This window comes from Prunus avium, chromosome 3, assembly GCF_965620075.1.
Source record: "Prunus avium chromosome 3, drPruAviu1.hap1.1, whole genome shotgun sequence".
Classification (NCBI taxonomy): domain Eukaryota; kingdom Viridiplantae; phylum Streptophyta; class Magnoliopsida; order Rosales; family Rosaceae; genus Prunus; species Prunus avium.
The window spans coordinates 4282471-4306923 of NC_142286.1; positions in this window are offsets into that span (position 1 = coordinate 4282471).

Here is a 24453-nt window from a genome sequence, read left to right on the forward strand (position 1 = left end):
ATTATTTAATTACTGAAAATAAAATATAACAAAATTAATTAACCTAAACATCCTAATTTTATATATATTTTTTTTCAAATGACCTCTCCCGACAAAATTTCGTCGGCAAAGGTTTTTTTCGTCAGGAAAAGTCTAATCCGACAAATCTTTGTCGGCATAGATCTCTGCCGACAAAATTTCGTCGGGAGAGGTGCTTATGTGTATTTTTTTTCAATTTTTTAAATATTAAAAATATAAAATAACTTCTTTACTTTTGTTTTTTTGGCCTACTTCTTTAATTTAGTATATGTAATTAAGTAATATGTTAGCCTTTTTTAATTACTCTAATTAGCAATTACCTTTGAAACAACAAATAGAATATTGAAATTAAATATATGGCGTTTGATACAACTTTTTCTAAATCAAAGGCCTAGCACTAGGGCTTTCATTTCAAGCGAAATTTGTGTGTTTATCTATGCGAATTTACTAGACAAACTCAATAAGACAAAAACATTATATGATATTTGAATTTTAAAAATAATTAGTTAATTAATTAACTAATCGGGTTTAATTTAAATCACAGAGCCCAAGAGCCCCAAGGCCCAAGGCTAACCTTTTGATTATTTAAATGTATATTATTTAACCACAACACACCTAATTCTCACATATTATTCAATAAAAATAATATATATAGAATATCTTCATAGTATAGCCGCGCGGCTATACTCCGAAGAATACAATATTTTAAAAGTCCAGCCGCCCGCCTATACCCCTTAAGTAGCTCTCTTTTTTAATTACTTTGATTAGTACTTATGTTTTACTTAGTGATTATTAAAGGAGAAAAGAAAAAAGAAAATTTGAATTACTATTTATTAAGTAATACAATTCATGAAGTTAATCAAAAAATGCAATACTAATTATTCACTAAATAAACAATTATTCAAATATAATTACTAAGTTAACTAATTAAATGAGGCAAATATATTATTTAATTACTGAAAATAAAATATAACAAAATTAATTAACCTAAACATCCTAATTTTATATATATTTTTTTTCAAATGACCTCTCCCGACAAAATTTCGTCGGCAAAGGTTTTTTTCGTCAGGAAAAGTCTAATCCGACAAATCTTTGTCGGCATAGATCTCTGCCGACAAAATTTCGTCGGGAGAGGTGCTTATGTGTATTTTTTTTCAATTTTTTAAATATTAAAAATATAAAATAACTTCTTTACTTTTGTTTTTTTGGCCTACTTCTTTAATTTAGTATATGTAATTAAGTAATATGTTAGCCTTTTTTAATTACTCTAATTAGCAATTACCTTTGAAACAACAAATAGAATATTGAAATTAAATATATGGCGTTTGATACAACTTTTTCTAAATCAAAGGCCTAGCACTAGGGCTTTCATTTCAAGCGAAATTTGTGTGTTTATCTATGCGAATTTACTAGACAAACTCAATAAGACAAAAACATTATATGATATTTGAATTTTAAAAATAATTAGTTAATTAATTAACTAATCGGGTTTAATTTAAATCACAGAGCCCAAGAGCCCCAAGGCCCAAGGCTAACCTTTTGATTATTTAAATGTATATTATTTAACCACAACACACCTAATTCTCACATATTATTCAATAAAAATAATATATATAGAATATCTTCATAGTATAGCCGCGCGGCTATACTCCGAAGAATACAATATTTTAAAAGTCCAGCCGCCCGCCTATACCCCTTAAGTAGCTCTCTTTTTTAATTACTTTGATTAGTACTTATGTTTTACTTAGTGATTATTAAAGGAGAAAAGAAAAAAGAAAATTTGAATTACTATTTATTAAGTAATACAATTCATGAAGTTAATCAAAAAATGCAATACTAATTATTCACTAAATAAACAATTATTCAAATATAATTACTAAGTTAACTAATTAAATGAGGCAAATATATTATTTAATTACTGAAAATAAAATATAACAAAATTAATTAACCTAAACATCCTAATTTTATATATATTTTTTTTCAAATGACCTCTCCCGACAAAATTTCGTCGGCAAAGGTTTTTTTCGTCAGGAAAAGTCTAATCCGACAAATCTTTGTCGGCATAGATCTCTGCCGACAAAATTTCGTCGGGAGAGGTGCTTATGTGTATTTTTTTTCAATTTTTTAAATATTAAAAATATAAAATAACTTCTTTACTTTTGTTTTTTTGGCCTACTTCTTTAATTTAGTATATGTAATTAAGTAATATGTTAGCCTTTTTTAATTACTCTAATTAGCAATTACCTTTGAAACAACAAATAGAATATTGAAATTAAATATATGGCGTTTGATACAACTTTTTCTAAATCAAAGGCCTAGCACTAGGGCTTTCATTTCAAGCGAAATTTGTGTGTTTATCTATGCGAATTTACTAGACAAACTCAATAAGACAAAAACATTATATGATATTTGAATTTTAAAAATAATTAGTTAATTAATTAACTAATCGGGTTTAATTTAAATCACAGAGCCCAAGAGCCCCAAGGCCCAAGGCTAACCTTTTGATTATTTAAATGTATATTATTTAACCACAACACACCTAATTCTCACATATTATTCAATAAAAATAATATATATAGAATATCTTCATAGTATAGCCGCGCGGCTATACTCCGAAGAATACAATATTTTAAAAGTCCAGCCGCCCGCCTATACCCCTTAAGTAGCTCTCTTTTTTAATTACTTTGATTAGTACTTATGTTTTACTTAGTGATTATTAAAGGAGAAAAGAAAAAAGAAAATTTGAATTACTATTTATTAAGTAATACAATTCATGAAGTTAATCAAAAAATGCAATACTAATTATTCACTAAATAAACAATTATTCAAATATAATTACTAAGTTAACTAATTAAATGAGGCAAATATATTATTTAATTACTGAAAATAAAATATAACAAAATTAATTAACCTAAACATCCTAATTTTATATATATTTTTTTTCAAATGACCTCTCCCGACAAAATTTCGTCGGCAAAGGTTTTTTTCGTCAGGAAAAGTCTAATCCGACAAATCTTTGTCGGCATAGATCTCTGCCGACAAAATTTCGTCGGGAGAGGTGCTTATGTGTATTTTTTTTCAATTTTTTAAATATTAAAAATATAAAATAACTTCTTTACTTTTGTTTTTTTGGCCTACTTCTTTAATTTAGTATATGTAATTAAGTAATATGTTAGCCTTTTTTAATTACTCTAATTAGCAATTACCTTTGAAACAACAAATAGAATATTGAAATTAAATATATGGCGTTTGATACAACTTTTTCTAAATCAAAGGCCTAGCACTAGGGCTTTCATTTCAAGCGAAATTTGTGTGTTTATCTATGCGAATTTACTAGACAAACTCAATAAGACAAAAACATTATATGATATTTGAATTTTAAAAATAATTAGTTAATTAATTAACTAATCGGGTTTAATTTAAATCACAGAGCCCAAGAGCCCCAAGGCCCAAGGCCCAAGGCTAACCTTTTGATTATTTAAATGTATATTATTTAACCACAACACACCTAATTCTCACATATTATTCAATAAAAATAATATATATAGAATATCTTCATAGTATAGCCGCGCGGCTATACTCCGAAGAATACAATATTTTAAAAGTCCAGCCGCCCGCCTATACCCCTTAAGTAGCTCTCTTTTTTAATTACTTTGATTAGTACTTATGTTTTACTTAGTGATTATTAAAGGAGAAAAGAAAAAAGAAAATTTGAATTACTATTTATTAAGTAATACAATTCATGAAGTTAATCAAAAAATGCAATACTAATTATTCACTAAATAAACAATTATTCAAATATAATTACTAAGTTAACTAATTAAATGAGGCAAATATATTATTTAATTACTGAAAATAAAATATAACAAAATTAATTAACCTAAACATCCTAATTTTATATATATTTTTTTTCAAATGACCTCTCCCGACAAAATTTCGTCGGCAAAGGTTTTTTTCGTCAGGAAAAGTCTAATCCGACAAATCTTTGTCGGCATAGATCTCTGCCGACAAAATTTCGTCGGGAGAGGTGCTTATGTGTATTTTTTTTCAATTTTTTAAATATTAAAAATATAAAATAACTTCTTTACTTTTGTTTTTTTGGCCTACTTCTTTAATTTAGTATATGTAATTAAGTAATATGTTAGCCTTTTTTAATTACTCTAATTAGCAATTACCTTTGAAACAACAAATAGAATATTGAAATTAAATATATGGCGTTTGATACAACTTTTTCTAAATCAAAGGCCTAGCACTAGGGCTTTCATTTCAAGCGAAATTTGTGTGTTTATCTATGCGAATTTACTAGACAAACTCAATAAGACAAAAACATTATATGATATTTGAATTTTAAAAATAATTAGTTAATTAATTAACTAATCGGGTTTAATTTAAATCACAGAGCCCAAGAGCCCCAAGGCCCAAGGCTAACCTTTTGATTATTTAAATGTATATTATTTAACCACAACACACCTAATTCTCACATATTATTCAATAAAAATAATATATATAGAATATCTTCATAGTATAGCCGCGCGGCTATACTCCGAAGAATACAATATTTTAAAAGTCCAGCCGCCCGCCTATACCCCTTAAGTAGCTCTCTTTTTTAATTACTTTGATTAGTACTTATGTTTTACTTAGTGATTATTAAAGGAGAAAAGAAAAAAGAAAATTTGAATTACTATTTATTAAGTAATACAATTCATGAAGTTAATCAAAAAATGCAATACTAATTATTCACTAAATAAACAATTATTCAAATATAATTACTAAGTTAACTAATTAAATGAGGCAAATATATTATTTAATTACTGAAAATAAAATATAACAAAATTAATTAACCTAAACATCCTAATTTTATATATATTTTTTTTCAAATGACCTCTCCCGACAAAATTTCGTCGGCAAAGGTTTTTTTCGTCAGGAAAAGTCTAATCCGACAAATCTTTGTCGGCATAGATCTCTGCCGACAAAATTTCGTCGGGAGAGGTGCTTATGTGTATTTTTTTTCAATTTTTTAAATATTAAAAATATAAAATAACTTCTTTACTTTTGTTTTTTTGGCCTACTTCTTTAATTTAGTATATGTAATTAAGTAATATGTTAGCCTTTTTTAATTACTCTAATTAGCAATTACCTTTGAAACAACAAATAGAATATTGAAATTAAATATATGGCGTTTGATACAACTTTTTCTAAATCAAAGGCCTAGCACTAGGGCTTTCATTTCAAGCGAAATTTGTGTGTTTATCTATGCGAATTTACTAGACAAACTCAATAAGACAAAAACATTATATGATATTTGAATTTTAAAAATAATTAGTTAATTAATTAACTAATCGGGTTTAATTTAAATCACAGAGCCCAAGAGCCCCAAGGCCCAAGGCCCAAGGCTAACCTTTTGATTATTTAAATGTATATTATTTAACCACAACACACCTAATTCTCACATATTATTCAATAAAAATAATATATATAGAATATCTTCATAGTATAGCCGCGCGGCTATACTCTGAAGAATACAATATTTTAAAAGTCCAGCCGCCCGCCTATACCCCTTAAGTAGCTCTCTTTTTTAATTACTTTGATTAGTACTTATGTTTTACTTAGTGATTATTAAAGGAGAAAAGAAAAAAGAAAATTTGAATTACTATTTATTAAGTAATACAATTCATGAAGTTAATCAAAAAATGCAATACTAATTATTCACTAAATAAACAATTATTCAAATATAATTACTAAGTTAACTAATTAAATGAGGCAAATATATTATTTAATTACTGAAAATAAAATATAACAAAATTAATTAACCTAAACATCCTAATTTTATATATATTTTTTTTCAAATGACCTCTCCCGACAAAATTTCGTCGGCAAAGGTTTTTTTCGTCAGGAAAAGTCTAATCCGACAAATCTTTGTCGGCATAGATCTCTGCCGACAAAATTTCGTCGGGAGAGGTGCTTATGTGTATTTTTTTTCAATTTTTTAAATATTAAAAATATAAAATAACTTCTTTACTTTTGTTTTTTTGGCCTACTTCTTTAATTTAGTATATGTAATTAAGTAATATGTTAGCCTTTTTTAATTACTCTAATTAGCAATTACCTTTGAAACAACAAATAGAATATTGAAATTAAATATATGGCGTTTGATACAACTTTTTCTAAATCAAAGGCCTAGCACTAGGGCTTTCATTTCAAGCGAAATTTGTGTGTTTATCTATGCGAATTTACTAGACAAACTCAATAAGACAAAAACATTATATGATATTTGAATTTTAAAAATAATTAGTTAATTAATTAACTAATCGGGTTTAATTTAAATCACAGAGCCCAAGAGCCCCAAGGCCCAAGGCTAACCTTTTGATTATTTAAATGTATATTATTTAACCATAACACACCTAATTCTCACATATTATTCAATAAAAATAATATATATAGAATATCTTCATAGTATAGCCGCGCGGCTATACTCCGAAGAATACAATATTTTAAAAGTCCAGCCGCCCGCCTATACCCCTTAAGTAGCTCTCTTTTTTAATTACTTTGATTAGTACTTATGTTTTACTTAGTGATTATTAAAGGAGAAAAGAAAAAAGAAAATTTGAATTACTATTTATTAAGTAATACAATTCATGAAGTTAATCAAAAAATGCAATACTAATTATTCACTAAATAAACAATTATTCAAATATAATTACTAAGTTAACTAATTAAATGAGGCAAATATATTATTTAATTACTGAAAATAAAATATAACAAAATTAATTAACCTAAACATCCTAATTTTATATATATTTTTTTTCAAATGACCTCTCCCGACAAAATTTCGTCGGCAAAGGTTTTTTTCGTCAGGAAAAGTCTAATCCGACAAATCTTTGTCGGCATAGATCTCTGCCGACAAAATTTCGTCGGGAGAGGTGCTTATGTGTATTTTTTTTCAATTTTTTAAATATTAAAAATATAAAATAACTTCTTTACTTTTGTTTTTTTGGCCTACTTCTTTAATTTAGTATATGTAATTAAGTAATATGTTAGCCTTTTTTAATTACTCTAATTAGCAATTACCTTTGAAACAACAAATAGAATATTGAAATTAAATATATGGCGTTTGATACAACTTTTTCTAAATCAAAGGCCTAGCACTAGGGCTTTCATTTCAAGCGAAATTTGTGTGTTTATCTATGCGAATTTACTAGACAAACTCAATAAGACAAAAACATTATATGATATTTGAATTTTAAAAATAATTAGTTAATTAATTAACTAATCGGGTTTAATTTAAATCACAGAGCCCAAGAGCCCCAAGGCCCAAGGCTAACCTTTTGATTATTTAAATGTATATTATTTAACCATAACACACCTAATTCTCACATATTATTCAATAAAAATAATATATATAGAATATCTTCATAGTATAGCCGCTCGGCTATACTCTGAAGAATACAATATTTTAAAAGTCCAGCCGCCCGCCTATACCCCTTAAGTAGCTCTCTTTTTTAATTACTTTGATTAGTACTTATGTTTTACTTAGTGATTATTAAAGGAGAAAAGAAAAAAGAAAATTTGAATTACTATTTATTAAGTAATACAATTCATGAAGTTAATCAAAAAATGCAATACTAATTATTCACTAAATAAACAATTATTCAAATATAATTACTAAGTTAACTAATTAAATGAGGCAAATATATTATTTAATTACTGAAAATAAAATATAACAAAATTAATTAACCTAAACATCCTAATTTTATATATATTTTTTTTCAAATGACCTCTCCCGACAAAATTTCGTCGGCAAAGGTTTTTTTCGTCAGGAAAAGTCTAATCCGACAAATCTTTGTCGGCATAGATCTCTGCCGACAAAATTTCGTCGGGAGAGGTGCTTATGTGTATTTTTTTTCAATTTTTTAAATATTAAAAATATAAAATAACTTCTTTACTTTTGTTTTTTTGGCCTACTTCTTTAATTTAGTATATGTAATTAAGTAATATGTTAGCCTTTTTTAATTACTCTAATTAGCAATTACCTTTGAAACAACAAATAGAATATTGAAATTAAATATATGGCGTTTGATACAACTTTTTCTAAATCAAAGGCCTAGCACTAGGGCTTTCATTTCAAGCGAAATTTGTGTGTTTATCTATGCGAATTTACTAGACAAACTCAATAAGACAAAAACATTATATGATATTTGAATTTTAAAAATAATTAGTTAATTAATTAACTAATCGGGTTTAATTTAAATCACAGAGCCCAAGAGCCCCAAGGCCCAAGGCTAACCTTTTGATTATTTAAATGTATATTATTTAACCATAACACACCTAATTCTCACATATTATTCAATAAAAATAATATATATAGAATATCTTCATAGTATAGCCGCGCGGCTATACTCCGAAGAATACAATATTTTAAAAGTCCAGCCGCCCGCCTATACCCCTTAAGTAGCTCTCACTTTGATTAGTACTTATGTTTTACTTAGTGATTATTAAAGGAGAAAAGAAAAAAGAAAATTTGAATTACTATTTATTAAGTAATACAATTCATGAAGTTAATCAAAAAATGCAATACTAATTATTCACTAAATAAACAATTATTCAAATATAATTACTAAGTTAACTAATTAAATGAGGCAAATATATTATTTAATTACTGAAAATAAAATATAACAAAATTAATTAACCTAAACATCCTAATTTTATATATATTTTTTTTCAAATGACCTCTCCCGACAAAATTTCGTCGGCAAAGGTTTTTTTCGTCAGGAAAAGTCTAATCCGACAAATCTTTGTCGGCATAGATCTCTGCCGACAAAATTTCGTCGGGAGAGGTGCTTATGTGTATTTTTTTTCAATTTTTTAAATATTAAAAATATAAAATAACTTCTTTACTTTTGTTTTTTTGGCCTACTTCTTTAATTTAGTATATGTAATTAAGTAATATGTTAGCCTTTTTTAATTACTCTAATTAGCAATTACCTTTGAAACAACAAATAGAATATTGAAATTAAATATATGGCGTTTGATACAACTTTTTCTAAATCAAAGGCCTAGCACTAGGGCTTTCATTTCAAGCGAAATTTGTGTGTTTATCTATGCGAATTTACTAGACAAACTCAATAAGACAAAAACATTATATGATATTTGAATTTTAAAAATAATTAGTTAATTAATTAACTAATCGGGTTTAATTTAAATCACAGAGCCCAAGAGCCCCAAGGCCCAAGGCTAACCTTTTGATTATTTAAATGTATATTATTTAACCATAACACACCTAATTCTCACATATTATTCAATAAAAATAATATATATAGAATATCTTCATAGTATAGCCGCGCGGCTATACTCCGAAGAATACAATATTTTAAAAGTCCAGCCGCCCGCCTATACCCCTTAAGTAGCTCTCTTTTTTAATTAGTTTGATTAGTACTTATGTTTTACTTAGTGATTATTAAAGGAGAAAAGAAAAAAGAAAACTTGAATTACTATTTATTAAGTAATACAATTCATGAAGTTAATCAAAAAATGCAATACTAATTATTCACTAAATAAACAATTATTCAAATATAATTACTAAGTTAACTAATTAAATGAGGCAAATATATTATTTAATTACTGAAAATAAAATATAACAAAATTAATTAACCTAAACATCCTAATTTTATATATATTTTTTTTCAAATGACCTCTCCCGACAAAATTTCGTCGGCAAAGGTTTTTTTCGTCAGGAAAAGTCTAATCCGACAAATCTTTGTCGGCATAGATCTCTGCCGACAAAATTTCGTCGGGAGAGGTGCTTATGTGTATTTTTTTTTCAATTTTTTAAATATTAAAAATATAAAATAACTTCTTTACTTTTGTTTTTTTGGCCTACTTCTTTAATTTAGTATATGTAATTAAGTAATATGTTAGCCTTTTTTAATTACTCTAATTAGCAATTACCTTTGAAACAACAAATAGAATATTGAAATTAAATATATGGCGTTTGATACAACTTTTTCTAAATCAAAGGCCTAGCACTAGGGCTTTCATTTCAAGCGAAATTTGTGTGTTTATCTATGCGAATTTACTAGACAAACTCAATAAGACAAAAACATTATATGATATTTGAATTTTAAAAATAATTAGTTAATTAATTAACTAATCGGGTTTAATTTAAATCACAGAGCCCAAGAGCCCCAAGGCCCAAGGCTAACCTTTTGATTATTTAAATGTATATTATTTAACCATAACACACCTAATTCTCACATATTATTCAATAAAAATAATATATATAGAATATCTTCATAGTATAGCCGCGCGGCTATACTCCGAAGAATACAATATTTTAAAAGTCCAGCCGCCCGCCTATACCCCTTAAGTAGCTCTCTTTTTTAATTACTTTGATTAGTACTTATGTTTTACTTAGTGATTATTAAAGGAGAAAAGAAAAAAGAAAATTTGAATTACTATTTATTAAGTAATACAATTCATGAAGTTAATCAAAAAATGCAATACTAATTATTCACTAAATAAACAATTATTCAAATATAATTACTAAGTTAACTAATTAAATGAGGCAAATATATTATTTAATTACTGAAAATAAAATATAACAAAATTAATTAACCTAAACATCCTAATTTTATATATATTTTTTTTCAAATGACCTCTCCCGACAAAATTTCGTCGGCAAAGGTTTTTTTCGTCAGGAAAAGTCTAATCCGACAAATCTTTGTCGGCATAGATCTCTGCCGACAAAATTTCGTCGGGAGAGGTGCTTATGTGTATTTTTTTTCAATTTTTTAAATATTAAAAATATAAAATAACTTCTTTACTTTTGTTTTTTTGGCCTACTTCTTTAATTTAGTATATGTAATTAAGTAATATGTTAGCCTTTTTTAATTACTCTAATTAGCAATTACCTTTGAAACAACAAATAGAATATTGAAATTAAATATATGGCGTTTGATACAACTTTTTCTAAATCAAAGGCCTAGCACTAGGGCTTTCATTTCAAGCGAAATTTGTGTGTTTATCTATGCGAATTTACTAGACAAACTCAATAAGACAAAAACATTATATGATATTTGAATTTTAAAAATAATGAGTTAATTAATTAACTAATCGGGTTTAATTTAAATCACAGAGCCCAAGAGCCCCAAGGCCCAAGGCTAACCTTTTGATTATTTAAATGTATATTATTTAACCATAACACACCTAATTCTCACATATTATTCAATAAAAATAATATATATAGAATATCTTCATAGTATAGCCGCGCGGCTATACTCCGAAGAATACAATATTTTAAAAGTCCAGCCGCCCGCCTATACCCCTTAAGTAGCTCTCTTTTTTAATTACTTTGATTAGTACTTATGTTTTACTTAGTGATTATTAAAGGAGAAAAGAAAAAAGAAAATTTGAATTACTATTTATTAAGTAATACAATTCATGAAGTTAATCAAAAAATGCAATACTAATTATTCACTAAATAAACAATTATTCAAATATAATTACTAAGTTAACTAATTAAATGAGGCAAATATATTATTTAATTACTGAAAATAAAATATAACAAAATTAATTAACCTAAACATCCTAATTTTATATATATTTTTTTTCAAATGACCTCTCCCGACAAAATTTCGTCGGCAAAGGTTTTTTTCGTCAGGAAAAGTCTAATCCGACAAATCTTTGTCGGCATAGATCTCTGCCGACAAAATTTCGTCGGGAGAGGTGCTTATGTGTATTTTTTTTCAATTTTTTAAATATTAAAAATATAAAATAACTTCTTTACTTTTGTTTTTTTGGCCTACTTCTTTAATTTAGTATATGTAATTAAGTAATATGTTAGCCTTTTTTAATTACTCTAATTAGCAATTACCTTTGAAACAACAAATAGAATATTGAAATTAAATATATGGCGTTTGATACAACTTTTTCTAAATCAAAGGCCTAGCACTAGGGCTTTCATTTCAAGCGAAATTTGTGTGTTTATCTATGCGAATTTACTAGACAAACTCAATAAGACAAAAACATTATATGATATTTGAATTTTAAAAATAATTAGTTAATTAATTAACTAATCGGGTTTAATTCAAATCACAGAGCCCAAGAGCCCCAAGGCCCAAGGCTAACCTTTTGATTATTTAAATGTATATTATTTAACCATAACACACCTAATTCTCACATATTATTCAATAAAAATAATATATATAGAATATCTTCATAGTATAGCCGCGCGGCTATACTCCGAAGAATACAATATTTTAAAAGTCCAGCCGCCCGCCTATACCCCTTAAGTAGCTCTCTTTTTTAATTACTTTGATTAGTACTTATGTTTTACTTAGTGATTATTAAAGGAGAAAAGAAAAAAGAAAATTTGAATTACTATTTATTAAGTAATACAATTCATGAAGTTAATCAAAAAATGCAATACTAATTATTCACTAAATAAACAATTATTCAAATATAATTACTAAGTTAACTAATTAAATGAGGCAAATATATTATTTAATTACTGAAAATAAAATATAACAAAATTAATTAACCTAAACATCCTAATTTTATATATATTTTTTTTCAAATGACCTCTCCCGACAAAATTTCGTCGGCAAAGGTTTTTTTCGTCAGGAAAAGTCTAATCCGACAAATCTTTGTCGGCATAGATCTCTGCCGACAAAATTTCGTCGGGAGAGGTGCTTATGTGTATTTTTTTTCAATTTTTTAAATATTAAAAATATAAAATAACTTCTTTACTTTTGTTTTTTTGGCCTACTTCTTTAATTTAGTATATGTAATTAAGTAATATGTTAGCCTTTTTTAATTACTCTAATTAGCAATTACCTTTGAAACAACAAATAGAATATTGAAATTAAATATATGGCGTTTGATACAACTTTTTCTAAATCAAAGGCCTAGCACTAGGGCTTTCATTTCAAGCGAAATTTGTGTGTTTATCTATGCGAATTTACTAGACAAACTCAATAAGACAAAAACATTATATGATATTTGAATTTTAAAAATAATTAGTTAATTAATTAACTAATCGGGTTTAATTCAAATCACAGAGCCCAAGAGCCCCAAGGCCCAAGGCTAACCTTTTGATTATTTAAATGTATATTATTTAACCATAACACACCTAATTCTCACATATTATTCAATAAAAATAATATATATAGAATATCTTCATAGTATAGCCGCGCGGCTATACTCCGAAGAATACAATATTTTAAAAGTCCAGCCGCCCGCCTATACCCCTTAAGTAGCTCTCTTTTTTAATTACTTTGATTAGTACTTATGTTTTACTTAGTGATTATTAAAGGAGAAAAGAAAAAAGAAAATTTGAATTACTATTTATTAAGTAATACAATTCATGAAGTTAATCAAAAAATGCAATACTAATTATTCACTAAATAAACAATTATTCAAATATAATTACTAAGTTAACTAATTAAATGAGGCAAATATATTATTTAATTACTGAAAATAAAATATAACAAAATTAATTAACCTAAACATCCTAATTTTATATATATTTTTTTTCAAATGACCTCTCCCGACAAAATTTCGTCGGCAAAGGTTTTTTTCGTCAGGAAAAGTCTAATCCGACAAATCTTTGTCGGCATAGATCTCTGCCGACAAAATTTCGTCGGGAGAGGTGCTTATGTGTATTTTTTTTCAATTTTTTAAATATTAAAAATATAAAATAACTTCTTTACTTTTGTTTTTTTGGCCTACTTCTTTAATTTAGTATATGTAATTAAGTAATATGTTAGCCTTTTTTAATTACTCTAATTAGCAATTACCTTTGAAACAACAAATAGAATATTGAAATTAAATATATGGCGTTTGATACAACTTTTTCTAAATCAAAGGCCTAGCACTAGGGCTTTCATTTCAAGCGAAATTTGTGTGTTTATCTATGCGAATTTACTAGACAAACTCAATAAGACAAAAACATTATATGATATTTGAATTTTAAAAATAATTAGTTAATTAATTAACTAATCGGGTTTAATTCAAATCACAGAGCCCAAGAGCCCCAAGGCCCAAGGCTAACCTTTTGATTATTTAAATGTATATTATTTAACCATAACACACCTAATTCTCACATATTATTCAATAAAAATAATATATATAGAATATCTTCATAGTATAGCCGCGCGGCTATACTCCGAAGAATACAATATTTTAAAAGTCCAGCCGCCCGCCTATACCCCTTAAGTAGCTCTCTTTTTTAATTACTTTGATTAGTACTTATGTTTTACTTAGTGATTATTAAAGGAGAAAAGAAAAAAGAAAATTTGAATTACTATTTATTAAGTAATACAATTCATGAAGTTAATCAAAAAATGCAATACTAATTATTCACTAAATAAACAATTATTCAAATATAATTACTAAGTTAACTAATTAAATGAGGCAAATATATTATTTAATTACTGAAAATAAAATATAACAAAATTAATTAACCTAAACATCCTAATTTTATATATATTTTTTTTCAAATGACCTCTCCCGACAAAATTTCGTCGGCAAAGGTTTTTTTCGTCAGGAAAAGTCTAATCCGACAAATCTTTGTCGGCATAGATCTCTGCCGACAAAATTTCGTCGGGAGAGGTGCTTATGTGTATTTTTTTTCAATTTTTTAAATATTAAAAATATAAAATAACTTCTTTACTTTTGTTTTTTTGGCCTACTTCTTTAATTTAGTATATGTAATTAAGTAATATGTTAGCCTTTTTTAATTACTCTAATTAGCAATTACCTTTGAAACAACAAATAGAATATTGAAATTAAATATATGGCGTTTGATACAACTTTTTCTAAATCAAAGGCCTAGCACTAGGGCTTTCATTTCAAGCGAAATTTGTGTGTTTATCTATGCGAATTTACTAGACAAACTCAATAAGACAAAAACATTATATGATATTTGAATTTTAAAAATAATTAGTTAATTAATTAACTAATCGGGTTTAATTCAAATCACAGAGCCCAAGAGCCCCAAGGCCCAAGGCTAACCTTTTGATTATTTAAATGTATATTATTTAACCATAACACACCTAATTCTCACATATTATTCAATAAAAATAATATATATAGAATATCTTCATAGTATAGCCGCGCGGCTATACTCCGAAGAATACAATATTTTAAAAGTCCAGCCGCCCGCCTATACCCCTTAAGTAGCTCTCTTTTTTAATTACTTTGATTAGTACTTATGTTTTACTTAGTGATTATTAAAGGAGAAAAGAAAAAAGAAAATTTGAATTACTATTTATTAAGTAATACAATTCATGAAGTTAATCAAAAAATGCAATACTAATTATTCACTAAATAAACAATTATTCAAATATAATTACTAAGTTAACTAATTAAATGAGGCAAATATATTATTTAATTACTGAAAATAAAATATAACAAAATTAATTAACCTAAACATCCTAATTTTATATATATTTTTTTTCAAATGACCTCTCCCGACAAAATTTCGTCGGCAAAGGTTTTTTTCGTCAGGAAAAGTCTAATCCGACAAATCTTTGTCGGCATAGATCTCTGCCGACAAAATTTCGTCGGGAGAGGTGCTTATGTGTATTTTTTTTCAATTTTTTAAATATTAAAAATATAAAATAACTTCTTTACTTTTGTTTTTTTGGCCTACTTCTTTAATTTAGTATATGTAATTAAGTAATATGTTAGCCTTTTTTAATTACTCTAATTAGCAATTACCTTTGAAACAACAAATAGAATATTGAAATTAAATATATGGCGTTTGATACAACTTTTTCTAAATCAAAGGCCTAGCACTAGGGCTTTCATTTCAAGCGAAATTTGTGTGTTTATCTATGCGAATTTACTAGACAAACTCAATAAGACAAAAACATTATATGATATTTGAATTTTAAAAATAATTAGTTAATTAATTAACTAATCGGGTTTAATTCAAATCACAGAGCCCAAGAGCCCCAAGGCCCAAGGCTAACCTTTTGATTATTTAAATGTATATTATTTAACCATAACACACCTAATTCTCACATATTATTCAATAAAAATAATATATATAGAATATCTTCATAGTATAGCCGCGCGGCTATACTCCGAAGAATACAATATTTTAAAAGTCCAGCCGCCCGCCTATACCCCTTAAGTAGCTCTCTTTTTTAATTACTTTGATTAGTACTTATGTTTTACTTAGTGATTATTAAAGGAGAAAAGAAAAAAGAAAATTTGAATTACTATTTATTAAGTAATACAATTCATGAAGTTAATCAAAAAATGCAATACTAATTATTCACTAAATAAACAATTATTCAAATATAATTACTAAGTTAACTAATTAAATGAGGCAAATATATTATTTAATTACTGAAAATAAAATATAACAAAATTAATTAACCTAAACATCCTAATTTTATATATATTTTTTTTCAAATGACCTCTCCCGACAAAATTTCGTCGGCAAAGGTTTTTTTCGTCAGGAAAAGTCTAATCCGACAAATCTTTGTCGGCATAGATCTCTGCCGACAAAATTTCGTCGGGAGAGGTGCTTATGTGTATTTTTTTTCAATTTTTTAAATATTAAAAATATAAAATAACTTCTTTACTTTTGTTTTTTTGGCCTACTTCTTTAATTTAGTATATGTAATTAAGTAATATGTTAGCCTTTTTTAATTACTCTAATTAGCAATTACCTTTGAAACAACAAATAGAATATTGAAATTAAATATATGGCGTTTGATACAACTTTTTCTAAATCAAAGGCCTAGCACTAGGGCTTTCATTTCAAGCGAAATTTGTGTGTTTATCTATGCGAATTTACTAGACAAACTCAATAAGACAAAAACATTATATGATATTTGAATTTTAAAAATAATTAGTTAATTAATTAACTAATCGGGTTTAATTCAAATCACAGAGCCCAAGAGCCCCAAGGCCCAAGGCTAACCTTTTGATTATTTAAATGTATATTATTTAACCATAACACACCTAATTCTCACATATTATTCAATAAAAATAATATATATAGAATATCTTCATAGTATAGCCGCGCGGCTATACTCCGAAGAATACAATATTTTAAAAGTCCAGCCGCCCGCCTATACCCCTTAAGTAGCTCTCTTTTTTAATTACTTTGATTAGTACTTATGTTTTACTTAGTGATTATTAAAGGAGAAAAGAAAAAAGAAAATTTGAATTACTATTTATTAAGTAATACAATTCATGAAGTTAATCAAAAAATGCAATACTAATTATTCACTAAATAAACAATTATTCAAATATAATTACTAAGTTAACTAATTAAATGAGGCAAATATATTATTTAATTACTGAAAATAAAATATAACAAAATTAATTAACCTAAACATCCTAATTTTATATATTTTTTTTTTCAAATGACCTCTCCCGACAAAATTTCGTCGGCAAAGGTTTTTTTCGTCAGGAAAAGTCTAATCCGACAAATCTTTGTCGGCATAGATCTCTGCCGACAAAATTTCGTCGGGAGAGGTGCTTATGTGTATTTTTTTTCAATTTTTTAAATATTAAAAATATAAAATAACTTCTTTACTTTTGTTTTTTTGGCCTACTTCTTTAATTTAGTATATGTAATTAAGTAATATGTTAGCCTTTTTTAATTACTCTAATTAGCAATTACCTTTGAAACAACAAATAGAATATTGAAATTAAATATATGGCGTTTGATACAACTTTTTCTAAATCAAAGGCCTAGCACTAGGGCTTTCATTTCAAGCGAAATTTGTGTGTTTATCTATGCGAATTTACTAGACAAACTCAATAAGACAAAAACATTATATGATATTTGAATTTTAAAAATAATTAGTTAATTAATTAACTAATCGGGTTTAATTTAAATCACAGAGCCCAAGAGCCCCAAGGCCCAAGGCTAACCTTTTGATTATTTAAATGTATATTATTTAACCATAACACACCTAATTCTCACATATTATTCAATAAAAATAATATATATAGAATATCTTCATAGTATAGCCGCGCGGCTATACTCCGAAGAATACAATATTTTAAAAGTCCAGCCGCCCGCCTATACCCCTTAAGTAGCTCTCTTTTTTAATTACTTTGATTAGTACTTATGTTTTACTTAGTGATTATTAAAGGAGAAAAGAAAAAAGAAAATTTGAATTACTATTTATTAAGTAATACAATTCATGAAGTTAATCAAAAAATGCAATACTAATTATTCACTAAATAAACAATTATTCAAATATAATTACTAAGTTAACTAATTAAATGAGGCAAATATATTATTTAATTACTGAAAATAAAATATAACAAAATTAATTAACCTAAACATCCTAATTTTATATATATTTTTTTTCAAATGACCTCTCCCGACAAAATTTCGTCGGCAAAGGTTTTTTTCGTCAGGAAAAGTCTAATCCGACAAATCTTTGTCGGCATAGATCTCTGCCGACAAAATTTCGTCGGGAGAGGTGCTTATGTGTATTTTTTTTCAATTTTTTAAATATTAAAAATATAAAATAACTTCTTTACTTTTGTTTTTTTGGCCTACTTCTTTAATTTAGTATATGTAATTAAGTAATATGTTAGCCTTTTTTAATTACTCTAATTAGCAATTACCTTTGAAACAACAAATAGAATATTGAAATTAAATATATGGCGTTTGATACAACTTTTTCTAAATCAAAGGCCTAGCACTAGGGCTTTCATTTCAAGCGAAATTTGTGTGTTTATCTATGCGAATTTACTAGACAAACTCAATAAGACAAAAACATTATATGATATTTGAATTTTAAAAATAATTAGTTAATTAATTAACTAATCGGGTTTAATTTAAATCACAGAGCCCAAGAGCCCCAAGGCCCAAGGCTAACCTTTTGATTATTTAAATGTATATTATTTAACCATAACACACCTAATTCTCACATATTATTCAATAAAAATAATATATATAGAATATCTTCATAGTATAGCCGCGCGGCTATACTCCGAAGAATACAATATTTTAAAAGTCCAGCCGCCCGCCTATACCCCTTAAGTAGCTCTCTTTTTTAATTACTTTGATTAGTACTTATGTTTTACTTAGTGATTATTAAAGGAGAAAAGAAAAAAGAAAATTTGAATTACTATTTATTAAGTAATACAATTCATGAAGTTAATCAAAAAATGCAATACTAATTATTCACTAAATAAACAATTATTCAAATATAATTACTAAGTTAACTAATTAAATGAGGCAAATATATTATTTAATTACTGAAAATAAAATATAACAAAATTAATTAACCTAAACATCCTAATTTTATATATATTTTTTTTCAAATGACCTCTCCCGACAAAATTTCGTCGGCAAAGGTTTTTTTCGTCAGGAAAAGTCTAATCCGACAAATCTTTGTCGGCATAGATCTCTGCCGACAAAATTTCGTCGGGAGAGGTGCTTATGTGTATTTTTTTTCAATTTTATAAATATTAAAAATATAAAATAACTTCTTTACTTTTGTTTTTTTGGCCTACTTCTTTAATTTAGTATATGTAATTAAGTAATATGTTAGCCTTTTTTAATTACTCTAATTAGCAATTACCTTTGAAACAACAAATAGAATATTGAAATTAAATATATGGCGTTTGATACAACTTTTTCTAAATCAAAGGCCTAGCACTAGGGCTTTCATTTCAAGCGAAATTTGTGTGTTTATCTATGCGAATTTACTAGACAAACTCAATAAGACAAAAACATTATATGATATTTGAATTTTAAAAATAATTAGTTAATTAATTAACTAATCGGGTTTAATTTAAATCACAGAGCCCAAGAGCCCCAAGGCCCAAGGCTAACCTTTTGATTATTTAAATGTATATTATTTAACCATAACACACCTAATTCTCACATATTATTCAATAAAAATAATATATATATAGAATATCTTCATAGTATAGCCGCGCGGCGATACTCCGAAGAATACAATATTTTAAAAGTCCAGCCGCCCGCCTATACCCCTTAAGTAGCTCTCTTTTTTAATTACTTTGATTAGTACTTATGTTTTACTTAGTGATTATTAAAGGAGAAAAGAAAAAAGAAAATTTGAATTACTATTTATTAAGTAATACAATTCATGAAGTTAATCAAAAAATGCAATACTAATTATTCACTAAATAAACAATTATTCAAATATAATTACTAAGTTAACTAATTAAATGAGGCAAATATATTATTTAATTACTGAAAATAAAATATAACAAAATTAATTAACCTAAACATCCTAATTTTATATATATTTTTTTTCAAATGACCTCTCCCGACAAAATTTCGTCGGCAAAGGTTTTTTTCGTCAGGAAAAGTCTAATCCGACAAATCTTTGTCGGCATAGATCTCTGCCGACAAAATTTCGTCGGGAGAGGTGCTTATGTGTATTTTTTTTCAATTTTTTAAATATTAAAAATATAAAATAACTTCTTTACTTTTGTTTTTTTGGCCTACTTCTTTAATTTAGTATATGTAATTAAGTAATATGTTAGCCTTTTTTAATTACTCTAATTAGCAATTACCTTTGAAACAACAAATAGAATATTGAAATTAAATATATGGCGTTTGATACAACTTTTTCTAAATCAAAGGCCTAGCACTAGGGCTTTCATTTCAAGCGAAATTTGTGTGTTTATCTATGCGAATTTACTAGACAAACTCAATAAGACAAAAACATTATATGATATTTGAATTTTAAAAATAATTAGTTAATTAATTAACTAATCGGGTTTAATTTAAATCACAGAGCCCAAGAGCCCCAAGGCCCAAGGCTAACCTTTTGATTATTTAAATGTATATTATTTAACCATAACACACCTAATTCTCACATATTATTCAATAAAAATAATATATATAGAATATCTTCATAGTATAGCCGCGCGGCTATACTCCGAAGAATACAATATTTTAAAAGTCCAGCCGCCCGCCTATACCCCTTAAGTAGCTCTCTTTTTTAATTACTTTGATTAGTACTTATGTTTTACTTAGTGATTATTAAAGGAGAAAAGAAAAAAGAAAATTTGAATTACTATTTATTAAGTAATACAATTCATGAAGTTAATCAAAAAATGCAATACTAATTATTCACTAAATAAACAATTATTCAAATATAATTACTAAGTTAACTAATTAAATGAGGCAAATATATTATTTAATTACTGAAAATAAAATATAACAAAATTAATTAACCTAAACATCCTAATTTTATATATATTTTTTTTCAAATGACCTCTCCCGACAAAATTTCGTCGGCAAAGGTTTTTTTCGTCAGGAAAAGTCTAATCCGACAAATCTTTGTCGGCATAGATCTCTGCCGACAAAATTTCGTCGGGAGAGGTGCTTATGTGTATTTTTTTTCAATTTTTTAAATATTAAAAATATAAAATAACTTCTTTACTTTTGTTTTTTTGGCCTACTTCTTTAATTTAGTATATGTAATTAAGTAATATGTTAGCCTTTTTTAATTACTCTAATTAGCAATTACCTTTGAAACAACAAATAGAATATTGAAATTAAATATATGGCGTTTGATACAACTTTTTCTAAATCAAAGGCCTAGCACTAGGGCTTTCATTTCAAGCGAAATTTGTGTGTTTATCTATGCGAATTTACTAGACAAACTCAATAAGACAAAAACATTATATGATATTTGAATTTTAAAAATAATTAGTTAATTAATTAACTAATCGGGTTTAATTTAAATCACAGAGCCCAAGAGCCCCAAGGCCCAAGGCTAACCTTTTGATTATTTAAATGTATATTATTTAACCATAACACACCTAATTCTCACATATTATTCAATAAAAATAATATATATATAGAATATCTTCATAGTATAGCCGCGCGGCGATACTCCGAAGAATACAATATTTTAAAAGTCCAGCCGCCCGCCTATACCCCTTAAGTAGCTCTCTTTTTTAATTACTTTGATTAGTACTTATGTTTTACTTAGTGATTATTAAAGGAGAAAAGAAAAAAGAAAATTTGAATTACTATTTATTAAGTAATACAATTCATGAAGTTAATCAAAAAATGCAATACTAATTATTCACTAAATAAACAATTATTCAAATATAATTACTAAGTTAACTAATTAAATGAGGCAAATATATTATTTAATTACTGAAAATAAAATATAACAAAATTAATTAACCTAAACATCCTAATTTTATATATATTTTTTTTCAAATGACCTCTCCCGACAAAATTTCGTCGGCAAAGGTTTTTTTCGTCAGGAAAAGTCTAATCCGACAAATCTTTGTCGGCATAGATCTCTGCCGACAAAATTTCGTCGGGAGAGGTGCTTATGTGTATTTTTTTTCAATTTTTTAAATATTAAAAATATAAAATAACTTCTTTACTTTTGTTTTTTTGGCCTACTTCTTTAATTTAGTATATGTAATTAAGTAATATGTTAGCCTTTTTTAATTACTCTAATTAGCAATTACCTTTGAAACAACAAATAGAATATTGAAATTAAATATATGGCGTTTGATACAACTTTTTCTAAATCAAAGGCCTAGCACTAGGGCTTTCATTTCAAGCGAAATTTGTGTGTTTATCTATGCGAATTTACTAGACAAACTCAATAAGACAAAAACATTATATGATATTTGAATTTTAAAAATAATTAGTTAATTAATTAACTAATCGGGTTTAATTTAAATCACAGAGCCCAAGAGCCCCAAGGCCCAAGGCTAACCTTTTGATTATTTAAATGTATATTATTTAACCATAACACACCTAATTCTCACATATTATTCAATAAAAATAATATATATAGAATATCTTCATAGTATAGCCGCGCGGCTATACTCCGAAGAATACAATATTTTAAAAGTCCAGCCGCCCGCCTATACCCCTTAAGTAGCTCTCTTTTTTAATTACTTTGATTAGTACTTATGTTTTACTTAGTGATTATTAAAGGAGAAAAGAAAAAAGAAAATTTGAATTACTATTTATTAAGTAATACAATTCATGAAGTTAATCAAAAAATGCAATACTAATTATTCACTAAATAAACAATTATTCAAATATAATTACTAAGTTAACTAATTAAATGAGGCAAATATATTATTTAATTACTGAAAATAAAATATAACAAAATTAATTAACCTAAACATCCTAATTTTATATATATTTTTTTTCAAATGACCTCTCCCGACAAAATTTCGTCGGCAAAGGTTTTTTTCGTCAGGAAAAGTCTAATCCGACAAATCTTTGTCGGCATAGATCTCTGCCGACAAAATTTCGTCGGGAGAGGTGCTTATGTGTATTTTTTTTCAATTTTTTAAATATTAAAAATATAAAATAACTTCTTTACTTTTGTTTTTTTGGCCTACTTCTTTAATTTAGTATATGTAATTAAGTAATATGTTAGCCTTTTTTAATTACTCTAATTAGCAATTACCTTTGAAACAACAAATAGAATATTGAAATTAAATATATGGCGTTTGATACAACTTTTTCTAAATCAAAGGCCTAGCACTAGGGCTTTCATTTCAAGCGAAATTTGTGTGTTTATCTATGCGAATTTACTAGACAAACTCAATAAGACAAAAACATTATATGATATTTGAATTTTAAAAATAATTAGTTAATTAATTAACTAATCGGGTTTAATTTAAATCACAGAGCCCAAGAGCCCCAAGGCCCAAGGCTAACCTTTTGATTATTTAAATGTATATTATTTAACCATAACACACCTAATTCTCACATATTATTCAATAAAAATAATATATATAGAATATCTTCATAGTATAGCCGCGCGGCTATACTCCGAAGAATACAATATTTTAAAAGTCCAGCCGCCCGCCTATACCCCTTAAGTAGCTCTCTTTTTTAATTACTTTGATTAGTACTTATGTTTTACTTAGTGATTATTAAAGGAGAAAAGAAAAAAGAAAATTTGAATTACTATTTATTAAGTAATACAATTCATGAAGTTAATCAAAAAATGCAATACTAATTATTCACTAAATAAACAATTATTCAAATATAATTACTAAGTTAACTAATTAAATGAGGCAAATATATTATTTAATTACTGAAAATAAAATATAACAAAATTAATTAACCTAAACATCCTAATTTTATATATATTTTTTTTCAAATGACCTCTCCCGACAAAATTTCGTCGGCAAAGGTTTTTTTCGTCAGGAAAAGTCTAATCCGACAAATCTTTGTCGGCATAGATCTCTGCCGACAAAATTTCGTCGGGAGAGGTGCTTATGTGTATTTTTTTTCAATTTTTTAAATATTAAAAATATAAAATAACTTCTTTACTTTTGTTTTTTTGGCCTACTTCTTTAATTTAGTATATGTAATTAAGTAATATGTTAGCCTTTTTTAATTACTCTAATTAGCAATTACCTTTGAAACAACAAATAGAATATTGAAATTAAATATATGGCGTTTGATACAACTTT